The 25,668-nt window shown below is 39.1% G+C and overlaps 1 protein-coding gene across 2 annotated transcripts in view; it reads right to left on the bottom strand.

The window, feature by feature from the left end:
* The window catches only part of NFATC3 (nuclear factor of activated T cells 3), a 133,598-nt gene that overhangs the window by 92,232 nt on the left and 15,698 nt on the right, over positions 1 to 25,668 (bottom strand). The gene's annotated exons all lie outside the window — the stretch shown is intronic.

Raw genomic sequence — 25,668 nt, 5'->3', positions numbered from 1 at the left:
TCTTTCAATTTTTTCATATTATATTGGGCTTTATAAAGTTTCTAAACAATTTTCAAGGCCATATAAAATGTCAAGTCAATGATCATAGTTATTTCCTACTTTTTACTCTTATAAATAATGTAGCATTGAACATCTCTATACCTATAGCTTTTTATCTTCTTTTGAAGTAGTCTTCAAGGATAAATTAAGGGCAGAGTTACTAGATGACAGGGCACACACATTTTTAGCACTCCTACTACATAAGAGACATTTGTTTCAGAAGACTTGTTTTAATTTGCAACATTGGAGGGACATAAGACAGTTTCTTCAACCAAGATGTTATTTTAAAATTTAGTGTAATTTAGGACTAAAATGGTTCTGTATGAAATATGTTTGTAGGCTGCAAGGAACAGAAAACTGAACTCAAAGTAGCTGAGGGGGAGGGGCAGTATTTTTCATCCAACAATAACACCAGGTCCAAAGGTAGAACATCCCCAGTGTAGGTGTTATTTCTTCAGTTCAACAAAGTCATTAACCAGTTTCTTTCTGTATTCCCATTTTGCCATTTCGCAGGTGCTAACTTTGTCCTATTCACTTTTCAACCATATATGTGTATTTTGCCCTAAAACCACAAGCAATGTGATCATTCATTTAATAAATATTTTTTGAGTAGCTACTATATAGCAGGCATGTTGTAGACATTGAAAACATGAGTAAGCTTTACATATGAGTAAAGTCCCCATCCTCTTAGAACTTATATTCTAGTAAAATGTCAGGTGATGATATTTGCTATAAGGAAAAATAAAATAAAGTAAGGAGAATGGAGTAGGGAAAAGGGGAAGTTAATTTAGATAGGTCAGAAAAGGGCTCTTTCTCCAATGTTTGAGGAGATACCAAAAGGATATGAGGAATGAGCTATACAGAGATCTAGGGGAAGAATATTGTGGGTATAGGAAATAGTGAGTGCAAAAGGCCTGAGAACGGAGTATTTTTGGAGTTTATGAGAAAAAGCAAGAAGGCCAGTAGGAATAGAGTGAGGAGATAAAATGATAAGGGCTTGGTGGGCGGTGGGGCCACTGGCTACTCAAGTAAGGCCTCATAAACCAGTAGAATGACTGGTTTTTATTACGAGATGAGAAACCACTGGAGGGTAGTAAGCAAAGCAGTGTCATGATTTGATATATATATATATATAATCTGATATACATTTAAGAGACTTGTTATAAGCCAGGTGCCAAATAATGGAGCATAAGGACCCAGGAGGTGGTGGGTTGTAAAAGCAGAGGAAACATTAAGAAGTGAGTTTTTTTCTAATTATGGTAGAGCTGTCAGAACTCATTGATGAATTAAATGGGAGAAAGAGGGGACTCAAAGATGACACCAAGGTTTTGGGCCTGAACTATTACAAGAACAGTACTTCTAATTACTGAAATGAAGGAGAAAATGAGAAAGAGTTGAGAGATATGAAATAAAAAAACTTCACTTTGTACATATTAAATGTGAGATTCCAATAAACTTTCCAAGTAGAGATATCAAGTACATAGTTACATTAAAAAATCTCAGCCTGGGCTTCCCTGGTGGCGCAGTGGTTGAGAGTCCGCCTGCTGAAGCAGGGGACATGGGTTCATGCCCCGGTCCGGGAAGATCCCACATGCCGCAGAGCAGCTGGGCCCGTGAGCCATGACCGCTGAGCCTGCGCATCCGGAGCCTGTGCTCTGCAACGGGAGAGGCCACAACAGTAAGAGGCCCGCATACCGCAAAAAAAAAAAAAAAAAAGTCTCAGCCTGGGGACTTCCCTGGCAGTCCAGTGGTTAAAACTCCACACTCCCAATGCAGGAGGCACAGGTTCGATCCCTGGCTGGGAGCTAAGATCCTGCATGCCGCATGGCACGGCCTAAAAAAAAAAAAAAAGTCTCAGCCTGGCCATGTAAACTTGGGAGTCTTATGAATGCATAGATAATATTTGAAGCCATAAGACCACAAGAGATGACTAGGGAGTGAGCTTAGACAGAGATAGATATAGAAGAAAGCAGGCCACAGGGAGATCAGCTGGGTGCTTTGCGATGGCCTAGAGGGATGGGATAGGGAGGATGGGAGGGACGCTCAAGAGGGAGGGGATATATGTATGCATATAGCTGATTCACTTTGGTGTACAACAGGAACTAATACAGTATTGTGAAGCAATTATACTCCAATAAAGATCTATTAAAAAAAAGAAGAAAGCAGGCAACTGAGGCATAGAGGATTCCAAACTTTAGCGACAGCGAGACAAAAAAGAATGGATAAGAAAGGAGACGAGACAGTCAGTGAAATGGAAGAACCAAAAGTGTGGCATACCAGAACCCAAGTGAAGAAAGTGTTCATTCATTCAACTATTTATAATGTGATTAGTATTTTCTAGGAATTGTTCTAGATGCTAGGTATAAATAAGACATGCATGGTCCTTGCCCTCATGGAGTGTACAGTCTCAGAGGAGATCGACAAAAACAAAAATTAAAAATTATAAGTATTACTAAGTGGTGGGAAAGAGACTAAAGAAGGAACCTATTTTAAAGAGAGTACAGGGATGGCCTTTCTGAGAAGGTAGCATAGGAACCAGCAAGCAAAGAAAAGGGAGGTGGGGGTGGAGAGGCATGAGTATAAGAGCTCCAACACAGGGGGAAAGTATAAGCAAACACTGAGTCACATAAGACCTTGGCTTCTTTGAGGAAGCAAAAGGCCAACTATGGCAACAGTTAACAACTGAAGGGGGAAAACTGAAAGAAGCAAAAACCTAGAAGGATCATAGTAAGGAGTTTAAATTTTATTCTAAGGATAATATAAACCATCAAAGTTTTAAAAAGGAAATGCATGATCTCTATTATATTTGAGAATAATTTCATTCAGAAATATATAGCAAATCTGGGATTGACCAGAACAGGAGGGTTTCATTTTTTGGATCAAGAGTTTAAAATGGGGACTTCCCTGGTGGCGCAGTGGTTAAGAATCCGCCTGCCAATGCAGGGGACACGGGTTCGAGCCCTGCTCCGAGAAGATCCCACATGCCACGGAGCAACTAAGCCCGTGTGCCACAACTACTGACCCTGTGCTCTAGAGCCTGTGAACCACAACTACTGAAGCCCACATGCTACAACTACTGAAGCCCGTGCACATAGAGCCTGTGCCCTGCAACAAGAGAAGCCACTGCAATGAGAAGCCCGCGCACTGCAATGAAGAGTAACTCCTGCTCGCCACAACTAGAGAAAGCCCACGCACAGCAACGAAGACTCAACACAGCCAAAAATAAATAAATAAAAAATAAAAAAAATTTATATATATAAAAAAAGTTTAAAATGGCAGATTAAAAAACTCACGCCTGCAGGTGCACAAAAATGGGACTATACTTAATTCCACTAAACTATACACTTATAAATGGTTAAGATGGTAGATTTTATGCTATGTATAGTTTACTAAAATTAAAAAAACAAAAATATAAAAAACTGCTGGCACCTTGGTTCAAAGCAAGACAGCAGCACCCAACTATACAAACTGTCACTGAATTATTCACCACCATACTTCTGTAGTTAAAAAAAAAAATCCAATTTACTTAGAAATGTACTTGATAGGAACTTCCCTGGTGGTGCAGGGGTTAAGACTCTGCCTGCCAACGCAGGGGACACGGGTTTGAGCCCTGCTCCGGGAATATCCCACATGTCGCAGAGCAACTAAGCCAGTGCACCACAACTACTGAGCCTGAGTTCTAGAGCCTGCGAACCACAACTACTGAGCCCACAACTACTGAAGCCCGCGCACCTAGGGCCCGTGCTCCACAACAGGAGAAGCAACCGCAATGAGAAGCCCATGCGCTGCAACGAAGGATAGCCCCCACTCGCTGCAACTAGAGAAAAGCCCGCACGCAGAAATGAAGACCCAACGCAGCCCAAAATTAATTAATTCATTTTTTAAAAAAAGAAATGTATCTGATGGGCTTCCCTGGTGGCACAGTGGTTGACAGTCCGCCTGCAGATGCAGGGGACACGGATTCGTGCCTCGGTCCGGAAAGATCCCACGTGCCGCGGAGCGGCTAGGCCCGTGAGCCATGGCAGCTGAGCCTGTGCATCCGGAGCCTGTGCTCCGCAACCGGAGAGGCCACAACAATGAGAGCTCCGCGTACCGCAAAAAAAAAAAAAAAAAAAAAGAAATGTACTTGATAAAGTAGCAAAAATTATCAATGTATTAAACTTCAACCCTTTGAGGGGGGGAAAAAGGGTGGGGGAGAAGGGAAGAAAGTCACCCTTGGAAGATATAGTTTCATTAAAATGTAATTATTGTACCAATGCTATTTTGTGTTGAATAATGCTGAAATCCACACCCTTCCCCCAAGTAAACTGTAGATGAAGAAACATTCTATATCAGAATGATGTCTTAAAGCATTGCAGAGATTTGCATGCAAAATTTGGGGGAGTGCTGTTTTATCTTTTTCCTAAATGTCACCACAGTCCAAGCTCTGGAAATGATATGAGCAGCTACTACAATCTCACTATGATAAACAGTCCTACATCTAGATTTCCAACTCTAGAATTCTCAAATTCATGGTGCTTCAGTAATTTGACCATATCGAGACATATTTGCCCCCTTCAGCCACCAGGGGGCCCCAGGCAAGCATGCAGTAATCTGGGCAACACAGGTTGCCTACAAATGTATTTGCTTAAACTGTAAAGCAGGGGTTGGTAAAATTTAGCCCACAGGCCAAACCTGGCCTACCACCTGTTTCTGCACAGGCTACAACCTAAGAATGGTTTTAAAATGGTTGGAAAAAATCAAAATAGTACTGTTTAATGACACAAAATAATGTGAAATTCAAATTCTGGTGTCCACAAATGAAGTTTTATTGGAATATAGCCATGCTCATTCATTTATATACAACCTATGGTTACTTTCATGGAACAAAAGTAGAGCTGAGTAGCTGTGAGAGATAATGCTTCCCACTGTTACTTGGTGCACTAACAAACTGCAGTGACACAGTTCTATGTGCATTCTGAGTGCAAAGCATATTGATGTATTGCAACATTTTTTAAAACTTACTGGTACATACCTATCACTAAAAAACAGGAAAGAAAAAAAAAACAGGAAAGAGAAAAGTGGACTTCAAATTGAATGCCATGCTTTTAAGGCACAGTAGAGTGTGAGTTATCTTCTTATCAAATTAGATGGCAAAGAATTATGTTTATTGTGCAATAACATTATGGCTGTGCTATAAGAATACCTTATACATCAGCATTACCAGTAAGCATTCATCACAATACTCCCAACTAACAGGAAAACAAGAGAAAAAATGAGAAAAAACAGAATACCTTATCACAGCAGGATTTCTTCAGAAGAAGAAAAAATTAAAATGAGGCTGCAACCAAAGAAAGTTTCTGAATGGCTCGTCTGTTAGGCAAGCAAAGAAAGCCACTTACTAATGGTAATTTACTTAAATTGTGTCTGACTGCAGCAACTGAAGAAACTTCAGAGAAAATAAACCAGTAAAGGGCTTCCCTGGTGGCGCAGTGGTAGAGAGTCTGCCTGCCAATGCAGGGGACATGGGTCCGTGCCCCGGTCCGGGAAGATCCCACATGCCGTGGAGCGGCTGGGCCCGTGAGCCATGGCGGCTGAGCCTGCGCGTCCAGAGTCCGCGCGTCCAGAGTCCGCGCGTCCAGAGTCCGTGCTCCGCAACGGGAGAGGCCACAACAGTGAGAGGCCCGCGTACCAACCAATCAATCAATCAATCAATAAATAAACTAGTAAAGACTATCAGCAAGGATGGTTGGTTGAAAAATTGAGGACACTGGTAGCAACATCAAGAGGCAATTACAAAACAAAAGGTTTCAAGGTTCTCCTTGGCTCCTGCTGTGTAACCAAATGTTACTGATTTTACTTAATTATTATTTACTTGAAGACTCAATGCAGAGTTTAAACTGAAAAATTAGGCTTCTATGAATAGTTTGCATGGAACAACTTCAGGCAAGAATATTTTCAAAGTTGAGAAAATAGTTTAGTACAATCTAAGTGTACTCTGTTAGGATGTGTTATAACTGGTATTGGTAGAAATATGTACGAGAATACTATGAACAACTGCATACCACCAACTTAGACAATCTACAAGAAATGGGCAAATTCTTACAAACACAAAAATTACCAATAATGACTCAGAAGAAACAGAAAATCTCAAGAGACCTATATCAAGTAAAGAGATTGAATGAGTAGCCAAAAAATCTCCCAACAAAAGAAGTCCAGGACAACATGGCTTCTACCAAACATTTAGATAAGAATTAACAGCAATCCTTCTCAAACTCTTCCAAAAAACAGAAGAGTAGAGAACACTTCCTAACATTCTACAAGCCCAGTTTTACCCTGATACCAAAACAAGACAAAAATACCACAAGAAAACTACAAGCCAATACCTCTTATAAATACAGATGCAAAAATTCTCAACAAAATACTAACCAAATCTAATACCACATTATAAGGACCAAATGGAATTTATCCCAGGAATGTAAGGGTGGGTCAACATACAAAAATCAATTACCACATTACCAAAATGAAAGAAAAAACCACACAATCATCTGAATTAACACAGAAAAGGTATTTGACAGAATTCAATACCCTATCATGATGAAAAAAAAAAGAAAACTCAGCAAACTAGGAAAAGAAGGGAAGTCCTTAAAATGATCAAGGGTGTTTATGAAAAACCCACAGCTAACATCATACTTAATGATGAAAAACAGAAGGCTTTCCCCCCTCAAATCAGGAACAAGACAAAGACGCCTGCTTTCACCACTGCTATTCAACATTATACTGGAAACTCCTAGCCAGCAATTAGGCAATAAAAAGAAATAGAAAGGGGCTTCCCTGGTGGCGCAGTGGTTGAGAGTCTGCCTGCCGATGCAGGGGACATGGGTTCGTGCCCAGGGCCGGAAAGATCCCACATGCCGCGGAGCGGCTGGGCCCGTGAGCCATGGCCGCTGAGCCTGCGTGTCCAGAGCCTGTGCTCCGCAACGGGAGAGGCCACAACAGTAAGAGGCCCGCGTACTGCAAAGAAAAAAAAAAGAAATAGCATCCAATTCGGAAAGGAAGAGGTAAAACTATCTCTGTTTGCTGATGACATGATTCTATATATAGAAAATCTCACAGAATCCACAAAACGCAACTAGAGCTAATAAACAAATTCAGGAAAGTTGCAGGATAGAAGATTAACACATGAAATTCAGTTGTGCTTCTATATGCTGCAATGAACAATCGAAAAAGGAAACTAAGAAAACTCTATTTACAATAGCCTCCAAGAGAATATAATACTTAGGAATAAATTTAACCAAAAATACTTGCACACTAAAAACTACAAAATTTTGCTGAAAGAAATTAAAGAAAACCTAAATAAATGGTAAGAGACTTCCCTTGTTCATGAATTGGAAGACTTTAATATTGTTAACACTGCAATACTCCACAAAGCAATATACAGAGTCAATACAATCTCTACCAAAATTTCAGTAGCTTTTTCTGCATAAATGCAAAGACCAATCCTCAAATTTATACATAACTGAAAGGGGCCTAGAACAGCCAAAATAATATTGAAAGTGAAAAACGAAGCAGGAGGACTCATACTTCACAATTCAAAACTTACTACGAAACGACAGTAATCAGAACAGTGTGGTACTGGCACAAGGAAAAACATATAAACTAATGGAACAAACAGAATTGAGAGTCCAGAAATAAACCCAAAACATCTACGGACAATTAATTTTTTTTAATACCATTTTTAAAGGTTACAGTCCATTTACAGTTATTACAAAATATTGGCTATATTCCTCATATTGTATAATACATTCTTGTAGCTTATCTTACACCCAATACTTTTAACCTCCCACTCCTCCATTCCTATACTGCCCCCACCCCTGCCCACTGGTAACCACTAGCCTGTTCTCTATATCTGAGAGTTTGCTTCTTTGTTGTTATATTCACTAGTTTGTTGTATTGGGTTGCGCAAAAAATTCGTTCGGGTGGTTCCATAACATCTTACAGAAAACCCAAACGAACTTTTTGACCAACCCAATATTTTTTAGATTCCACATGTAAGTGACATCATATAGCATTTGTCTTTCTCTGTCTGACGTATTTCACTTAGCATAATGTATGGCCAACTGATTTTTTTTCCTTTTTTTAAAACTGAAGTATAGTTGATTCAAAATGTTGTTAGTTTCAGGTGTACAGCAAAATGATTCAGTTATACTTATATATATCTATTCTTTTTCAGATTTTTTTCCATTATAGGTTATTACAAGATATTGAATATAGTTCCCTGTTCTATATAGTAGGTTCTTGTTGTTTATCGATTTTTTTACATAGTAGTGTCTATCTGTTAATCCCAAACTCCTAATTTATCCCTCTCCACCCTTTTCCCCTTTAGTAACCATACACTTGTTTTCTATGCCTGTGAGTCTATTTCTGTTTTGTAAATAAGTTGATTTTTATCATTTTATTATAAGTGATATCATATGATACTTGTCTTTCTGTCTTACTACTTCACTTAATATGATAATCTCTAGGTCCATCCATGTTGCTGCAAATAGCATTATTTCATTCTTTTTTATAGCTGAGTACCATTCCATTGTATATGTGTGTGTGTATACATGTATATATATATATATATACACACACACATGTATACACACCACATCTTCTTTATCCACTCATCTGTCGATGGACATTTATGTTGCTTCCATGTCTTGGCTACTGTAAATAGAGTTACTATGAACACTGCAGTGCATGTATCTTTTTGAATTAGAGTTTTCGTCTTTTCTGTATATATGCCCAGGAGTGAGATTGCTAGATCATATGGTAACTCTATTTTTAATTTTTTAAGGAACCTCCATACTGTTCTCCATAGTGGCTGCACCAATTTACTTTCCCACCAACAGTGTAGGAGGGTTCCCTTTTTTCCACACCCTCTCCAGCATTTATTATTTGTAGACTTTTTGATGATGGCCATTCTAACCAGTGTGAGGTGATACCTCACTGTAGTTTTGATTTGCATTTCTCTAATAATTAGTGTGTTGAGCATCTGGCCAACTGATTTGTGACAAGGGTGCTAAGACAACTCAATGCAGAAAGAACAGTCCCTTCAACAAATGGTGCTGGGACAACTGAATAACCACATACAAAAGAATGAAGTTTAACCCCACCTCACATCATACACAAAAATTAACTCAAAATGGATCAATGACCTAAATATAAGAGCTAGACCCATAAAACTTTTAGAAGAAAATATAGGTGTATACTTTCATGACCTCAGATTTGACATGTATTCTTAAATTTGACACTAAAAGTATGAGCAACAAAAGAAAAACTAGATGGAATGGACTTCATAAAAATTAAAAACTTTTGTGCTTCAAAAGATACTACTGAAAAAAAAAAAAAAAAGATACTACTGGAGGAGGAGCCAAGATGGCGGAGTAGAAGGACATGCTCTCACTCCCTCTCATGAGAACACCAGAATCACAACTAGCTGCTGGACAATCATCGACAGGAAGACACTGGAACTCACCATAAAAGATATCCCACATCCAAAGACAAAGGAGAAGCCACAATGAGATGGTAGGAGGGGTGCAATCACAGTAAAATCAAACCCATAACTGCTGGGTGGGTGACTCACAGACTGGAGAACATTTATACCACTGGAGTGAAGGTTCTGAGCCCCACGTCAGGCTTCCCAACCTGGGGGTCCGGCAGCGGGAGGAGGAATTCCTAGAGAATCAGACTTTGAAGCCTAGTGGGATTTGACTGCAGGACTTCGACAGGACTGGGGAAAACAGAGACTCCACTCTTGGAGGGCACACACTAAGTAGTGTGTGCATCAGGACTCAGGGGAAGGAGACGTGACCCCAGGGGAGACTGAACCAAACCTACCTGCTAGTGTTGGAGGGTCTCCTGCAGAGGCAGGGGGGTGGCTGTGGCTCACCGTGGGGAAAGGACACTGGAAGCAGAAGTTCTGGGAAGTACTCCTTAGCATGAGCCCTCCCAGAGTCTGTCATTAGTCCCACCAAAGAGCCCAGGTAGCCTCCAGTGTTGGGTTGCCTCAGGCCAAACAACCAACAGGGAGGAAAACCAGCCCCACCCGTCAGCAGTCAAGCAGATTAAAGTTTTACTGAGCTCTGCCCACCAGAGCAACACCCAGCTCTAACCACCACAGTCCCTCCCATCAGTAAACTTGCACAAGCCTCTTAGATAGCCTCATCCACCAGAGGGCAGACAGCAGAAGCAAGAAGAACTACAATCCTGCAGCCTGTGGAACAAAAACCACATTCACAGAAAGATAGACAAGATGAAAAGGCAGAGGGCTATGTACCAGGTGAAGGAACAACATACAACCCGAGAAAAACAACTAAATGAAGTGGAGATAGGCAACCTTCCAGAAAAAGATTTCAGAATAATGATAGTGAAGATGATCCAGAACCTCGGAACAAGAATGGAGGCAAAGATCGAGAAGATGCAAGAAATGTTTAACAAAGACCTAGAAGAATTAAAGAACAAACAAACAGAGATGAACAATACAATAACTGAAATGAAAACTACACTAGAAGGAATCAATAGCAGAATAACTGAGGCAGAAGAACGGATAAGTGACCTGGAAGACAGAATGGTGGAATTCACTGCTGCAGAACAGAATAAAGAAAAAAGAATGAAAAGAAACGAAGACAGCCTAAAAGACCTCTGGGACAACATTAAATGCAACAACATTCGCATTATAGGGGTCCCAGAAGGAGAAGAGAGAAAGGACCAGAGAAAATATTTGAAGAGATTATAGTGGAAAACTTCCCTAACATGGGAAAGGAAATAGCCAACCAAGTCCAGGAAGCACAGAGAGTCTCATACAGGATAAACACAAGGAGAAACACGCCAAGACACACAGTAATCAAATTGGCAAAAATTAAAGACAAAGAAATATTTATTGAAAGCAGCAAGGGAGAAACGACAAATAACATAAGGGAACTCCCATAAGGTTAACAGCTGATTTCTCAGCAGAAACTCTATAAGCCAGAAGGGAATGACATGTTATACTTAAAGTGATGCAAGGGAAGAACCTACAACCAAGATTACTCTACCCAGCAAGGATCGCATTCAGATTTGATGGAGAAATCAAAAGCTTTACAGACAAGCAAAAGATAACAGAATTCAGCACCACCAAAACAGCTCTACAACTAATGCTAAAGGAACTTCTCTAGGTGGGAAACACAAGAGAAGAAAAGGACCTACAAAAAAACCCCAAAATAATTAAGAAAATGGTCATAGGACCATGCATATCGATAATTACCTTAAACGTGAATAGATTAAATGCTCCAACCAAAAGACACAGGTTTGCTGAATGGATACAAAAACAAGACCCATCTATATGCTGTCTACAAGAGACCCACTTCAGACCTAGGGACACATTCAGACTGAAAGTGAGGGGATGGAAAAAGATATTCCATGCAAATGGAAGTCAAAAGAAAGCCGGAGTAGCAATACTCATATCAGATAAAATAGACTTTAAAATAAAGAATGTTACAAGAGACAAGGAAGGACACCACATAATGATCAAGGGATTAATCCAAGAAGATATAACAATTACAAATATATATGCACCCAACATAGGAGCACCTCGATACACAAGGCAACTGCTAAAAGCTATAAAAGAGGAAATCGGGGCTTCCCTGGTGGCACAGTGGTTGAGAGTCCGCCTGCCGATGCAGGGGACACGGGTTTGTGCCCCGGTCCGGGAAGACCCCACATGCTGCGGAGCGGCTGGGCCTGTGAGCCATGGCCGCTGAGCCTGCGCGTCCAGAGCCTGTGGTCCGCAATGGGAGAGGCCACAACAGCGAGAGGCCCGCATACAGCAAAAAAAAAAAAAAAAAAAAAAAGAGGAAATCGACAGTAACACTTTAACACCTCACTTACACCAATGGACAGATCATCCAACATGAAAATAAATAAGGAAACAGAAGCTTTAAATGACACAATAGACCAGATAGATTTCATTGATATTTATAGGCCATTCCATCCAGAAACAGCAGATTACACTTCCTTCTCAAGTGCACACGGAACATGCTCCAGGATAGATCACATCTTGGGTCACAAATCAAGCCTCAGTAAATTTAAGAAAATTGAAATCATATCAAGCATCTTTCCTGACCACAACGCTATGAGATTAGAAATGAATTACAGGGAAAAAAACGTAAAAAAACACAAACACATGGAGGCTAAACAATATGTTACTAAATAACCAAGAAATCACTGAAGAAATCAAAGAGTAAATCAAAAAATACCTAGAGACAAATTACAATGAAAACACGATGATCCAAAACCTATGGGATGCAGCAAAAGCAGTTCTAAGAGGGAAGTTTATAGCTATACAAACCTACCTAAAGAAGCAAGAAAAATCTCAAATAAACAATCTAACTTTACACCTAAAAGAACTAGAGAAAGAACAAACAAAACCCAAAGTTAGCACAAGGAAAGAAATCATAAAGATCAGAGCAGAAATAAATGAAATAGAAACAAAGAAAACAATAGCAAACATCAATAAAACGAAAAGCTGGTTCTTTGTGTAGATAAACAAAATCGGTAAACCATTAGCCAGAATCATCAAGAAAAAGAGGGAGAGGACTCAAATCAATAAAATTAGAAATGAAAAAGGAGAAGTTACAACGGACACTGCAGAAATACAAAGCATCCTAAGAGACTACTACAAGCAACTCTATGCTAATAAAATGGACAACCTGGAAGAAATAGACAAATATTTAGAAAGGTATAACCTTCCAAGACTGAACCAGGAAGAAATAGAAAATATGAACAAACCAATCACAAGTAATGAAATTGAAACTGTGATGAAAAATCTTCCAACAAACAAAAGTCCAGGACCAGATGGACTCACAGATGAATTCCATCAAACATTTAGAAAAGAGCTAACACTCATCCTTCTCAAACTCTTCCAAAGAACTGCAGTGGAAGGAACACTCGCAAACTCATTCTATGAGGCCACCATCACCCTGCTATCAAAACCAGACAAAGATACTACAAAAAAAGAAAATTATAGACCAATATCACTGATGAATATAGATGCAAAAATCCTCAACAAAATACTAGCAAACAGAATCCAACAACACATTAAAAGGATTATACACCATGATCAAGTGGGATTCATCCCAGGCATGCAAGGATTCTTCAATATACGTTAAGCAATCAATGCGATACACCATATTAACAAACTGAAGAATAAAAACCATATGATCATCTCAATAGATGCAGAAAAATCTTTTGACAAAATTCAACACCCATTTATGATAAAAACTCTCCAGAAAGCAGGCAAAGAGGGAACCTACCTCAACATAATAAAGGCCATATACGACAAACCCACAGCAAACATCATTCTCAATGGTGAAAAACTGAAAGCACTTCCTCTAAGATCAGGAACAAGACAAGGATGTCCACTCTCACCACTATTATTCAACATAGTTTTGGAAGTCCTAGCCATGGCAATCAGAGAAGAAAAAGAAATAAAAGGAATACAGATTGGAAAAGAAGAAGTAAAACTGTCACTGTTTGCAGATGACATGATACTATACATACAGAATCCTAAAGATGCCACCAGAAAACTACTAGAGCTAATCAATGAATTCGGTAAAGTTGCAGGATACAAAATTAATGCACAGAAATCTCTTGCATTCCTATACACTAATGATGAAAAATTTGAAAGAGAAATTAAGGAAACACTCCCATTTACCACTGCAACAAAAAGAATAAAATACTTAGAAATAAACCTACCTAGGGAGACAAAAGACCTGTATGCAGAAAACTATAAGACACTTATGAAAGAAATTAAAGATGATACCAACAGATGGAGAGATATACCATGTTCTTGGATTGGAAGAATCAATATTGTGAAAATGACTATACTACCCAAAGCAATCTACAGATTCAATGCAATCCCTATCAAATTACCAATGGCATTTTTTACGGAACTAGAACAAAGAATCTTAAAATTTGTATGGAGACACAAAAGACCCCAAATAGCCAAAGCAGTATTGAGGGGAAAAACACGGACGGGGAGGAATCAGACTCCCTGACTTCAGACTATACTACAAAGTTACAGTAATCAAGACAATAGGGTGCTGGCACAAAAACAGAAACACAGATTAATGGAACAAGATAGAAAGCCCAGAGATAAACCCACACACCTATGGTCAACTAATCTATGACAAAGGAGGCAAGGATATACAATAGAGAAAAGACAGTCTCTTCAATAAGTGGTGCTGGGAAAACTGGACAGCTACATGTAAAAGAATGAAATTAGAACACTCCCTAACACCACACACAAAAATAAACTCAATATGGATTCGAGACCTAAACGTAAGACCAGACACTATAAAACTCTTAGAGGAAAACATAGGAACAACACTCTCTGACATAAATCACAGCAAGATCTTTTTTGATCCACCTCCTAGAGTAATGGAAACAAAAACAAAAATAAACAAATGGGACCTAATGAAACTTAAAAGCTTTTGCACAGCAAAGGAAACCATAAACAAGACGAAAAGACAACCCTCAGAATGGGAGAAAATATTTGCAAACAAGTCAATGGACAACGGATTCATCTCCAAAATATATGAAGAGCTCATGCAGCTCAATGTTAAAGAAACAAACAACCCAGTCCAAAAATGGGCAGAAGACCTAAATAGACATTTCTCCAAAGAAGACATACAGATGGCCAAGAAGCACATGAAAAGCTGCTCAACATCACTAATTATTAGAGAAATGCAAATCAAAACTACAATGAGGTATCACCTCACACCAGTTAGAATGGGCATCATCAGAAAATCTACAAACAACAAATGCTGGAGAGGGTGTGGAGAAAAGGGAACCCTCTTGCACTGTTGGTGGGAATGTAAATTGATACAGCCACTATGGAGAAGAGTATGGAGGTTCCTTAAAAAACTAAAAATAGAATTACCATATGATCTAGCAATCCCACTACTGGGCATATACCCAGAGAAAACCATAATTCAAAAAGACGCATGCACCCCAATGTTCACTGCAGCACTATTTACAATAGCCAGGTCATGGAAGCAATGTAAATGCCCATCAACAGACAAATGGATAAATAAGTTGTGGTACATATATACGATGGTATATTACTCAGCCATAAAAAGGAATGAAATTGGGTCATTTGTTGAGACGTGGATGGATCTAGAGACTGTCATACAGAGTGAAGTAAGTCAGAATGAGAAAAACAAATATCGTATATTAACGAATGTATGTGGAACCCAGAAAAATGGTTGAAAAGATGAACCAGTTTGCAGGGCCGACGTTGAGACACAGATGTAGAGAACAAACGTATGTACACCAAGGGGGGAAAGCCGCGGTGGGGTACGGATGTTGGTGTGATGAATTGGGCGATTGGGATTGACATGTATACACTGATGTGTATTAAATTGATGACTAATAAGAACCTGCTGTATAAAAAAATAAATAAAATTAAATTAAAAATTAAAAAAAAAAAGATACCATCAATATGGACTTCCCTGGAGGCTCAGTGGGTAAGAATCCGCCTGCCAACAGGTTCGATCCCTGGTCCAGGAAGATCACATATGCCACAGAGCAACTAAGCCCGTGTGCCAAAACTACTAAGCCTGCTCTATAGAGCCCGAGAGCCACAACTACTGAGCCTGCATGCCACAACTACTGAAGCCCGCGCACCTAGAGCCCATGCTCCACAACAAGAGAAGCCACTGCAATAAGAAGCCCACACACCACAATGAAGAGTAGCCCCTCCTTGCCACAACTAGAGAAAGCCCACACACAGCAACGAAGACCCAACACAGCCAAAAATAAAAATAAATTAATTAATTTTTTAAAAATGGGCAAAGGACTTGAATAGACATTTCTCCAAAGAAGATACATAAATTGCCAACAAGCACATGAAAATACGTTCAACATCATTGGTCATTAAGAAAATGCAAATCAAAACCACAATGATACCACTTCAGACCCACTAGAATGGCTTCAATTTTAAAACAAAAATAAACAAAAAGAAAAGGAAAGAAAAAACAAACAAAAAACCCGTAGAAAATAACAAGTGTTGTGTTGGTGAGGATGTGGAAAAACAGGAATCCTTATAATGGTTGTGGCCAAGTAAAATGGTGCAGATGCTAAGGAAAACAATTTGACATTGCCTTAAAAAGTTAAACATAAAATTACCACAGGACCCAGCAATTCTACCTCTAGGTACATACCCAAGAGAATGCAAATATATGTCTTCAAAGAAGCTTTGACACAAATATTTACAGCAACATTACTCATAATAGCCATAAGGTAGAAACAATAAAAATGATCATCAATGAATGAATAGGGCAGCAAATTATGGTGCATACATACAATGGAATACTGTTCAACCATAAAAAAAGCGAAGTATTAACAGATGCTACAACCTAGATGAACCTGGAAAACATTATGCTAAGGAAAAGAAGCCAGACAAAAAAGGTCACATACTGTATGATGTCTTTTATATTATATTTCTAGAATAGGCAAAAGCAGATTAGAGGTTACTGAGGATGGAGGGGGAGGAGGAAATGGGGAGTGATTACTTAATGCATATCAGGTTTTTTTTTTTTTTTTTTTGTAGTACGCGGGCCTCTCACTGTTGTGGCCTCTCCCGTTGTGGAGCACAGGCTCCGGACCGGACGCGCAGGCTCAGCGGCCATGGCTCACGGGCCTAGCCGCTCCGCGGCATGTGGGATCTTCCCGGACCGGGGCACGAACCCGCGTCCCCTGCATCGGCAGGCGGACTCTCAACCACTGCGCCACCAGGGAAGCCCCATATCAGGTATTTTAAAGAGGTGATGAAAAAGTTTTGAAACTAGAGAGAGCTGACAGTTGCACAATACTGTAAATAAACTAAACACCACTTTAACTGTATTCTTTAAAATGGTTAAGTGTGTTATGTAAATTTCACCTCAATAAAAAACAAAAACAAACTGAAAGAACTTCCACACAGAGAACTGAAAACACACATTTACCCATTCCCTACTGAAACTCCACTAAAGGATAGTAAAAGAATTTTTTTTTTTTAAGAATGTAAACTCACAAGAACAAAAAGAACAGCAGATGAAACCATGGCAACAGAACTTCTAGAAGCTGGAATGCAGGACACATGGTAACTAATTTAGCACCTGAAAAAGCTAAAACTTAAGCCAACAGTGAAAAGAAAACTTATTTCCAAAGAACTCCAAACACTCAGGAAATGCACTACCAGGTACTTTTGGAAGTAGAGGTGAAGGCAAAGCTGAAAACAAGACTGGCACAAAGTTTGTTTATTTAGTGAGTCACTAACCACCTCCCCAATTTCCCACACCTCCTAACTCTGCATTGCTGGATGACTGTCCCTCTAGGCAGAAGACTAGAGATTTTCTGAATAGGTAAAACAGGTTAACTGAGAGCCAGGGTAACCATACTGAAAACAGACTGATGAACTAAAAGTCTCTCTAAAACTTGTATATTGAAACCCCCAGCACTTTTCCCTCCCTCCCAGTTTAATAATGGACTTATACTCTGCAGACAATAGACTGACATCACAGTTAACCTAGTACAACTCCTACAATGAGGCCTGCAGTTAGCAAGTGCCACTTGTGATCACAGAATTGCCATTAAGATTTTTGCGCCCCGTTTTAAAAAATAAACAGATAACCAAAGATCATTAAAGATCCGAGAAAAGCTTCAACATTAAAGACAGAGGCAAAAAGAGAAGAAAAGAAAGGTGGAGGAAAAAGACTATGCAATAAGATGGAAACCTCAACAATAAAAGCAAAACCTATCCTCAATAACCTCAGAGAAAAAAAGAAGATATTGCAACCCAGAAACAAGAACATGTGCTGACTTAAAAAGATAAGAGCCCGTAGAAATTAAAAATAACAGTGTGCCACAACTACTGAAGCCCACGTGCCTAGAGCCTGTAATCAAGAGAAGCCACCACAATGAGAAGCCCATGCACTGCAATGAAGAGTAGCCCCCGCTCGCCATGACTAGAGAAAGCCCGCGTGCAGCAATGAAGACCCAATGCAGACAAAAATTGAAAAAATAAATAAATTTAAAAGAAAAGAAAGATCAAGTTGAAGAACCGCCTCCAAAGAGTTCAGCAAAGAGACAAAGGAAATGAGAGAGAATATAAGAATTTGTCCAGGAAGTCCCACATTTGAAACTTTAAGTTCCAAAAGAAGAGAGAAGAAAATGAAGAGGAATAAAGGATCACTGAAAGTCCAGCACAATGGGTGAAAACAGATCCATACACATCACCATGAAATTTCAGAATACAAAAGACAAAGAGAAAAACCTAAAAGACTGGGAAGAGAGAAACAGGTTACACATGAAGGATTGAGAATTAGAATGTCATCAGACTTCTCAAAAACAACTCTGGAAGCTGAAGAAAATGGAGAGCAATACCTTCAAAAATTTGAGAAAAAAATTATATCTAATCTAGATTTCTAAAACCAGCCATAATTAAGTGTGAGGAGAGAATAAAGACATTTAAAAATATGTACGGTCTCAAATATTTACCTCCCATTACTTTCCATAAGCTACTGGAGTAAATACTCCACCAAAATGAGTGTGAAGTAACCAAGCAAAAGGAGGACATGTAATACGTATGCAAGACAGGGGAAGAAGGGGAAGAAGCAAGGTGAGGTAGAGGCAGGGTCAAGGAACTACTTTTTCCAGAATAAGCTTTACTGAACAATTTGATTCTTTAAACAAAGGCATGTATAACTTTGACAATACTTGTAATAACTAAAAAAAAAAAAAAAAAAAATAGTACTTTGTAAGAAAAATGAGAGTTAACAGCTATTGGCTAAATTCAAAATGATTCAGTAACTCGGAAAGAAAAATTAAAACATTACCAAAAAATGAGTAATAAAAAAGCAAAATTCTGTGTAAAATGAAATTATATTAGCACAGCTAGAGTAGAAAAAATAATGCAATAAAGTAGCAAGAGAGGGACTTCCCTGGTGGTCCAGCGGTCAAGACTCCACACTCCCAATGCAGAGGGCCCGGGTTCAATCTCTGGTCAGGGAACTAGATCCCGCATGCTGCAACTAAGAGACGCATGCTGCAACTAAAAAGATCCCACATGCCGCATGCTGCATGCCGCAAATAAGACCCAGCACAGCCAAATAAGTAAATAAATATTTTTTTAAAGAAAAAGCAGCAGCAAGAGAAAGTGAACTAATTTATACCCCAAATTCATTAAGCAGAGGAAATCCACTTCGTTCAAGAACATATTAAGAAGCTAGTACACTGAATGCTAGAATGAATGTGGAATTTCAAACAGGTACTCAATTCCACTGTATCCCACCAAAGCAGAAAGAAAATACTTCCTGAGAAGAGTTTTTAAAAGCAAGGGCCTCCACTGTCTTTAGGTTCTATCATTACTGAAAAATAATAATAAGGAACAGTTGACCAAAGGAATTCTCACAAGGGGAAAAAAAAACAGAAGTATCATTTACTTAGCATTACTATGCTTGATTACAGGGAAAAAGTCAATAGCATAGAAATGGGGCTGCAATCATAGCTTAACATCCACACGCTGGAAAAAATAAATAAGGTCATTTATTTAAATTTAGTCATCTATAGAATATGTACTAGTCTGATTTTGTCCAAAAAAAAAAAAAAATTGCCAAGGGACTTCCCTGGTGGCACAGTGGTTAAGAATCCACCTGCCAATGCAGGGGACACGGGTTCGAGCCCTGGTCTGGGAAGATCCCACATGCTGCGGAGCAACTAAGCCCATGTGCCACAACTACTGAGGCTGCGCTCTAGAGCCCACGAGCCACAACTACTGAAGCCCATGCGCCTAGAGCCCGAGCTCCGCAACAAGAGAAGCCACTGCAATGAGAAACCTGTGAACCGCAACGAAAGTAGCCCCTGCTCGCTGCAACTAGAGAAAGCCGACGCACAGCAACGAAGACCCAAAGCAGCCAAAAATAAATAATTAAAAAAAAAAAAAGCGAGAACAATTTTCTCCTAAGATAGCCATTATAGTGTCCTACAAGGAGAAAACAAGAGAAAATTAAATCTACCTAGATTATAATAATAAGCCTTTGAGCCCATCCCATGTGACATTCTCATGAATAGGGCAAGAAATCATGGTAGCAATTAGGTAGATAAATTGTTTTGAAAACAGAGACATGGATATCAGCATTTAGAACTTATCCTTTTCAAGTTACTTATGAATAAACAATATAAAGATATCAAATATATATTCATGTTTCCCAATATTATACCATCTGTATTAATTATACATAATGGCAGGTACTACAGAAGACAAAATTCAAATGACCATGAGAAGCTGGGGAAAAATCCCTTAAAAGAAGAGAGAAAACAACGAAATGTTCTTATGATGATTCCAACACAAATACAGAACACAGTAAGACCACATTAGATGAAAACTGGGTTGTGTATCATATTTAGGAGATAGCATGGACTAACTCAATAAGCCTGGGGGGCGGGAAATCAAAGGAGAAAAATACAATGGAGAACACTGTCTGTGGAGTCAAATATACCACTTACTAGCTGCCTTACCTTCATTAAGTTAATTAATCTGAGTTTCAATTACCTCATCTGTAAATTGAGGATAATATCTACACTGAAAGTTGTTGTGAGGATTCTAGATAATCTATATCAACACCTATTATCATATCTGGAACAGATATCAAATAAATGTTAGACTTATTATATATAACATTTAACAGAACAGAAACAAATCTTGGTCTCAATAATCTGCATATTACTATTGACTATAATTTTTAACTCAATGATAAAGTTCCACTACTTAAAAAACTAACAGCAGGGAATTCTCTGATGGTCCAGTGGTTAGGACTACATACTTTCACTGCCAAGGGCTCAGGTTCAATCCCTGGTCAGGGAACTAAGATCCCACAAGCCACGTGACACAGGCAAAAAACAAACAAAAAGACTCACAGTTTATTATCAAATAATAATAAAAGCGTAATATGAGGATTTTAAAAGTAGTCCTCTAATAAACCACACCAGTAATTCCTTTACTACAGTGATATGAATACTAATCCTTATGTCTTCAATGAGTGTACAAGAACCACGGTGTCTAGAAAGAAATGTCATGTAATATAATCCCTAACCCAGTATTCTCTTTTACATCTTGTTTCTTCTCTTAATCCCTTATTACTCTTCACTTTTCCCCTGGGCTTCAGGCTACAAATAAGGATGACACCTTCCACCCGACTCCTCTCTGCTCTCGATCTCTTAACAGAAGACTCCCTCCCATCCCTATCTCTCAAATTTAAAGTTGGTTCCCTTAAGGACACTGCTTCTCTAGTAGTCATTGTAATGTATGGCTGCCCACCCACCAACTCTCAAATTCATATTCTGGGCCCAAAAGATAGAGTCAACACTCTTTCAACTATTCCTACACACCTCTCCCAGCTTTTGGAACATTTCTTACCAGTTTTTGGAAGGCCCACACCACCCAGCTAAATCACCTTCCACCTGTTATTACCAGTATCTAATGGCCTTTAGGTCACTGGCATCTGACACAGGCTTCCTCAACACTCCATGTCTACTTGATCATAGGTGTCTTCAACATCCTTGCCCTTCACCCCTCACCTTACTTTAATATCCAACTCCCAGGAACGTAACTTGGACTTTGACATTGCCAGAGCCCATTTAACATCTGGAATCTTAAAACTCAAATTCCATCTCTGAACACTAGCCCTAACTATTCATCACTGTCTTCTCTTATTCCATTATACCCACTGCATTACCTCATCTAGATGTACAGTCTCTGAACCCCTCCCTTTTCTTTCAAACAATCTTTCACCTCCTGGCTTTACTTCCTTCCTTATCTAGTCTGTATCTCAAATTCCATCACTTCAGCTGCCTTCTTCCTGGTAGCTCATTTCCATCCACTCTTTGACCTTCCTTCCATACAGCAAATTTCAGCCCAGAATCAATGCAATCATCTGTCTCCTGTTATTACACCTGAACACTCAAATATTGCTGTGGGGGTAGGGAGAAGAAGATAACAACCATCCAGACTGGTAGAAACACAAATCTTCAAACTGCCTACTGAGCTGAGCCCTGAAGGCCACTCAGTAACGTTTTTGCTTTTTTCTGCTCAGCTCCCTCTCTTATTTTCCATATGCCAAACGTCTAATCTCTTCAGTCATCGTCTCCATAGTGACACCCCATTTAGCAAGGGATCCTGACCCTACTTGACAATGAGCCAGTATCTCCTATGCCTCAAAAATACATGTATCTATACAAATTCTACCTTTATCCTTTTCATTTCTTCCTTTTTCGTAACAAAAGTGACTCATCTCAGATATAAAGCTATTCTCTCCACCTATGATCTAATTTCCAGCCCCGAATTCCATCAGCTATCTTCTCTTTCATAACTTCAACCTTCCCCTTCTCTCCTTCTCTCACTGGCTACTTCCTTCAATCTCTCACTTCCTTTAAAAAGCTTCCCTGAGATTTGAGTTCTTTAGGGTCTTGCCCTCCTCCTTCCTCTAAAACACTGGTTTCTCAATAGGGGACAATTTTGCCCCACAGGGAACATTTGACAATGTCTAGAAGCATTTTCGATTGTCACAGCCAGAGGGATACAACTGACATGTGGCGAGTAGGGGCCAGGGATGCTAATGCTGCTAAACATCTTACCCCCTTTTTTTTTGGCCACACTGCGTGGCTTGCAGGATCTTAGTTCCCCAACCAGAGATCGAACCCATGTCCCCTGCAGTGGAAGGGCAAGTCCCAACCACTGGACAGCCAGGGAATTCCCTCAGCTCCCTTCAAAACAAAGAATTATCTAGTTCAAAATGTCTATAATAGGACTTCCCTGGTGGTGCAGTGGTTAGGACTCTGTGCTCCCAATGCAGGGGGCCAGGGTTCAATCCCTGGTCAGGGAACTAGATCCCACACGCATGCCACAGCTAGGAGTTCACATGCTGAAACTGAGGAGCCTACGTGCCACAACTGAGGAGCCCACCTGCCACAACCAAATAAATAAATAAATATATAAATAAACAAACAAACAAATAATGTCAATAATGCCAAAGTTGAGAGAACTTGCTCTAAAAACTAAATTTTTAGAAACAGTAGTGTACTGTCACTGTCTCCACTTCTTCACTTTCCAGTGTATCTGGCTTCAGATACACTGCACCTGCATCAATTGCCTTGAAAAAGCAGGTATTAAACACTCCTCTTTCTTAAAATTCTCTGTTTGAAAGGCAATAATGAAGATGAAAGCAGAAAACAGAGAATAGAGAAAAATTAATGAAACCAAAACGATAATATGAGAAGACCAAGTGAATTAAAAACTTATGTTCACACAAAAACCTGTATGTGACTCTTCACAGAAGATTTATTCATAATTGCCAAATATCAAGAGGAACCAAAATATCTTTCAACAGGTAAATGGACAAACTGTGATACATCCATACAGTGGAATACTTTATAGTGATAAAAAGGAACTAGATATTTATTCATACAATGACACAGATGAATCTTAAATGCATTTTGCAAAGTGAAAGAAACCAGACATAAAGGTAAGAGGAAGTGGGTGAATTTTTAAAATAATGAAACTGTTCTATATGGTATTAGGGTAAGGAATAAATAAGTCTATGCATTTGCCAAAGCCCAAAGAACTATACATCACAAAGAATGAAACTTTAACCTATGAACTTTAAAAAAATCAACCAGGGGGACTTCCCTGGCGGTCCAGTGGTTAAGACTTCGCCTTCCAATGCAGGGGGTGAGGGTTTAATCCCTGGTCGGGGAGCTAAGATCTCACATGCCTTGCGGCCGAAAAACCAAAGCATAGAACAGAACCAGTATTGTAACAAAATTCAAAAAAGACTTTAAAAATGGTCCACATCAAAAAAAATCTTTAAAAATAAAATAAATAGGGCTTCCCTGGTGGCGCAGTGGTTGAGAGTCCGCCTGCCGATGCAGGGGACACGGGTTCGTGCCCCGGTCCGGGAAGATCCCACATGCCGCGGGCCAGCTGGGCCCATGGGCCATGGCCACTGAGCCTGCGCGCTCCGCGGCGGGAGAGGCCACAGCGGTGAGAGGCCCACGTACCGCAAAAATAATAATAATAATAATAAATTAAATTAAATTAAATAAATAAAAAATCAACGAGGGGTATGGGGGATTCTAGGATGGAATGCACACCATGTGAAAAGAATGTACTGCTACAAGCATATGATATAATCTCAAACAGTATCCAGAATACCAGAATATATAAAGAACTCTTAAAACTCAACAACAAAAAGACAAACAACTCAATTTAAAAATGGAAGTATTTTTAGGACTTGCATACACATTTCAGCAAAGAAGATGTAAAAATAGCCAGTAAGCACATGAAGATGTTCAACATTGTTAGTCGTTACAGAAATGCAAATCAAAACCACAGTGAGAGACCACAATAGAAAAATAACAAGTATTAGCAAGGATGTGGAGAAACTGGAACTCTTGTACACTGCTGATAGGAATAGAAAATGGTGCAGCTAGTCTGGAAAACAGTTTGGCAGATTCTAAAATTTATATGGAAAGGCAAAAGGTTTAGAATAGCCAAAACAATCTGGAAAAGAACAAAGTTGGAAAAATGACACTATCTGATTTCAAGAGTTACTATAAAGGTACAGAAATGACAGTGCAGTATCTGTAAAGAACAGACACACAACTCAACACAGAACACAGCCAAAAAATAAACTCACACCATCAACTGATTTTTGAAAAAGGTGCAAAGGTAATGCAGTGGAAAAGGATAGCTTTTTCAACAAATGGGGCTGGAAGAACTGGATATCCATATGTAAAAACAATGAACTTGGGTCCATACTTCACACCATACACACAAAAAATTAACTCAAAATAGAACACAGACCTAAATACAATACCCAAAACTATAAAACTCCAAAAGAAAACCTTGGTGAAAATCTCTGTGAACTAAGGTTAAGCAGATTTCTCTTTTTTTTTTTTTGCAGTTTATTTTATTTTTTGAAAGTTTATATACTTCATTTATAGTTATTATAAAATGTTAGCTATACTCCCCATGTTGTACAATATATACTTGCAGCTGTTTTTCTATTTAGTAGTTTGTACCTCTTAATCCTCTACCTCTTTATTGCCCCTCTTCCTTTCCCTCTCCCCACTGGTAACCACTAGTTTGTTCTCTATGAGTCTGCTTCTTTTTTGTTATACAGGTTAGGCAAAGATTTCTCAGCTGTAACCAAAAGCACAATCCATAAAAGAACAAATTGATAAATCAACTTCATCAAAACTAAAAACCTGTGCAAAAGACACTGTTATTGAAAAGACAAGCCACAGATTAAGAGAAACTCTTTGCAAAGCATATATCTGATAAAGGACTTGTGTCTAAAAAAAGTAAACATTGCTCAACACTCAACAATAAAAAAATTTTTAAAGATGCAAAGACTTCAACAGATGCTTGACCAAAAATGATACACAGATGATAAAAAAAAGATGCTTAATAGTGTTAGTCATTAGGGGAATATCAATTAAAACCATAATGAGATATCGCTACACACACATCAGAATGGCTAAAATAAGAAATGCTGATAATACCAAATGCTGCCTAAGATGCGGAGA

This window comes from Globicephala melas, chromosome 19 (genome assembly GCF_963455315.2).
Source record: "Globicephala melas chromosome 19, mGloMel1.2, whole genome shotgun sequence".
NCBI classification, from domain to species: domain Eukaryota; kingdom Metazoa; phylum Chordata; class Mammalia; order Artiodactyla; family Delphinidae; genus Globicephala; species Globicephala melas.
This window is presented reverse-complemented; position numbering and strand designations above follow the sequence as displayed.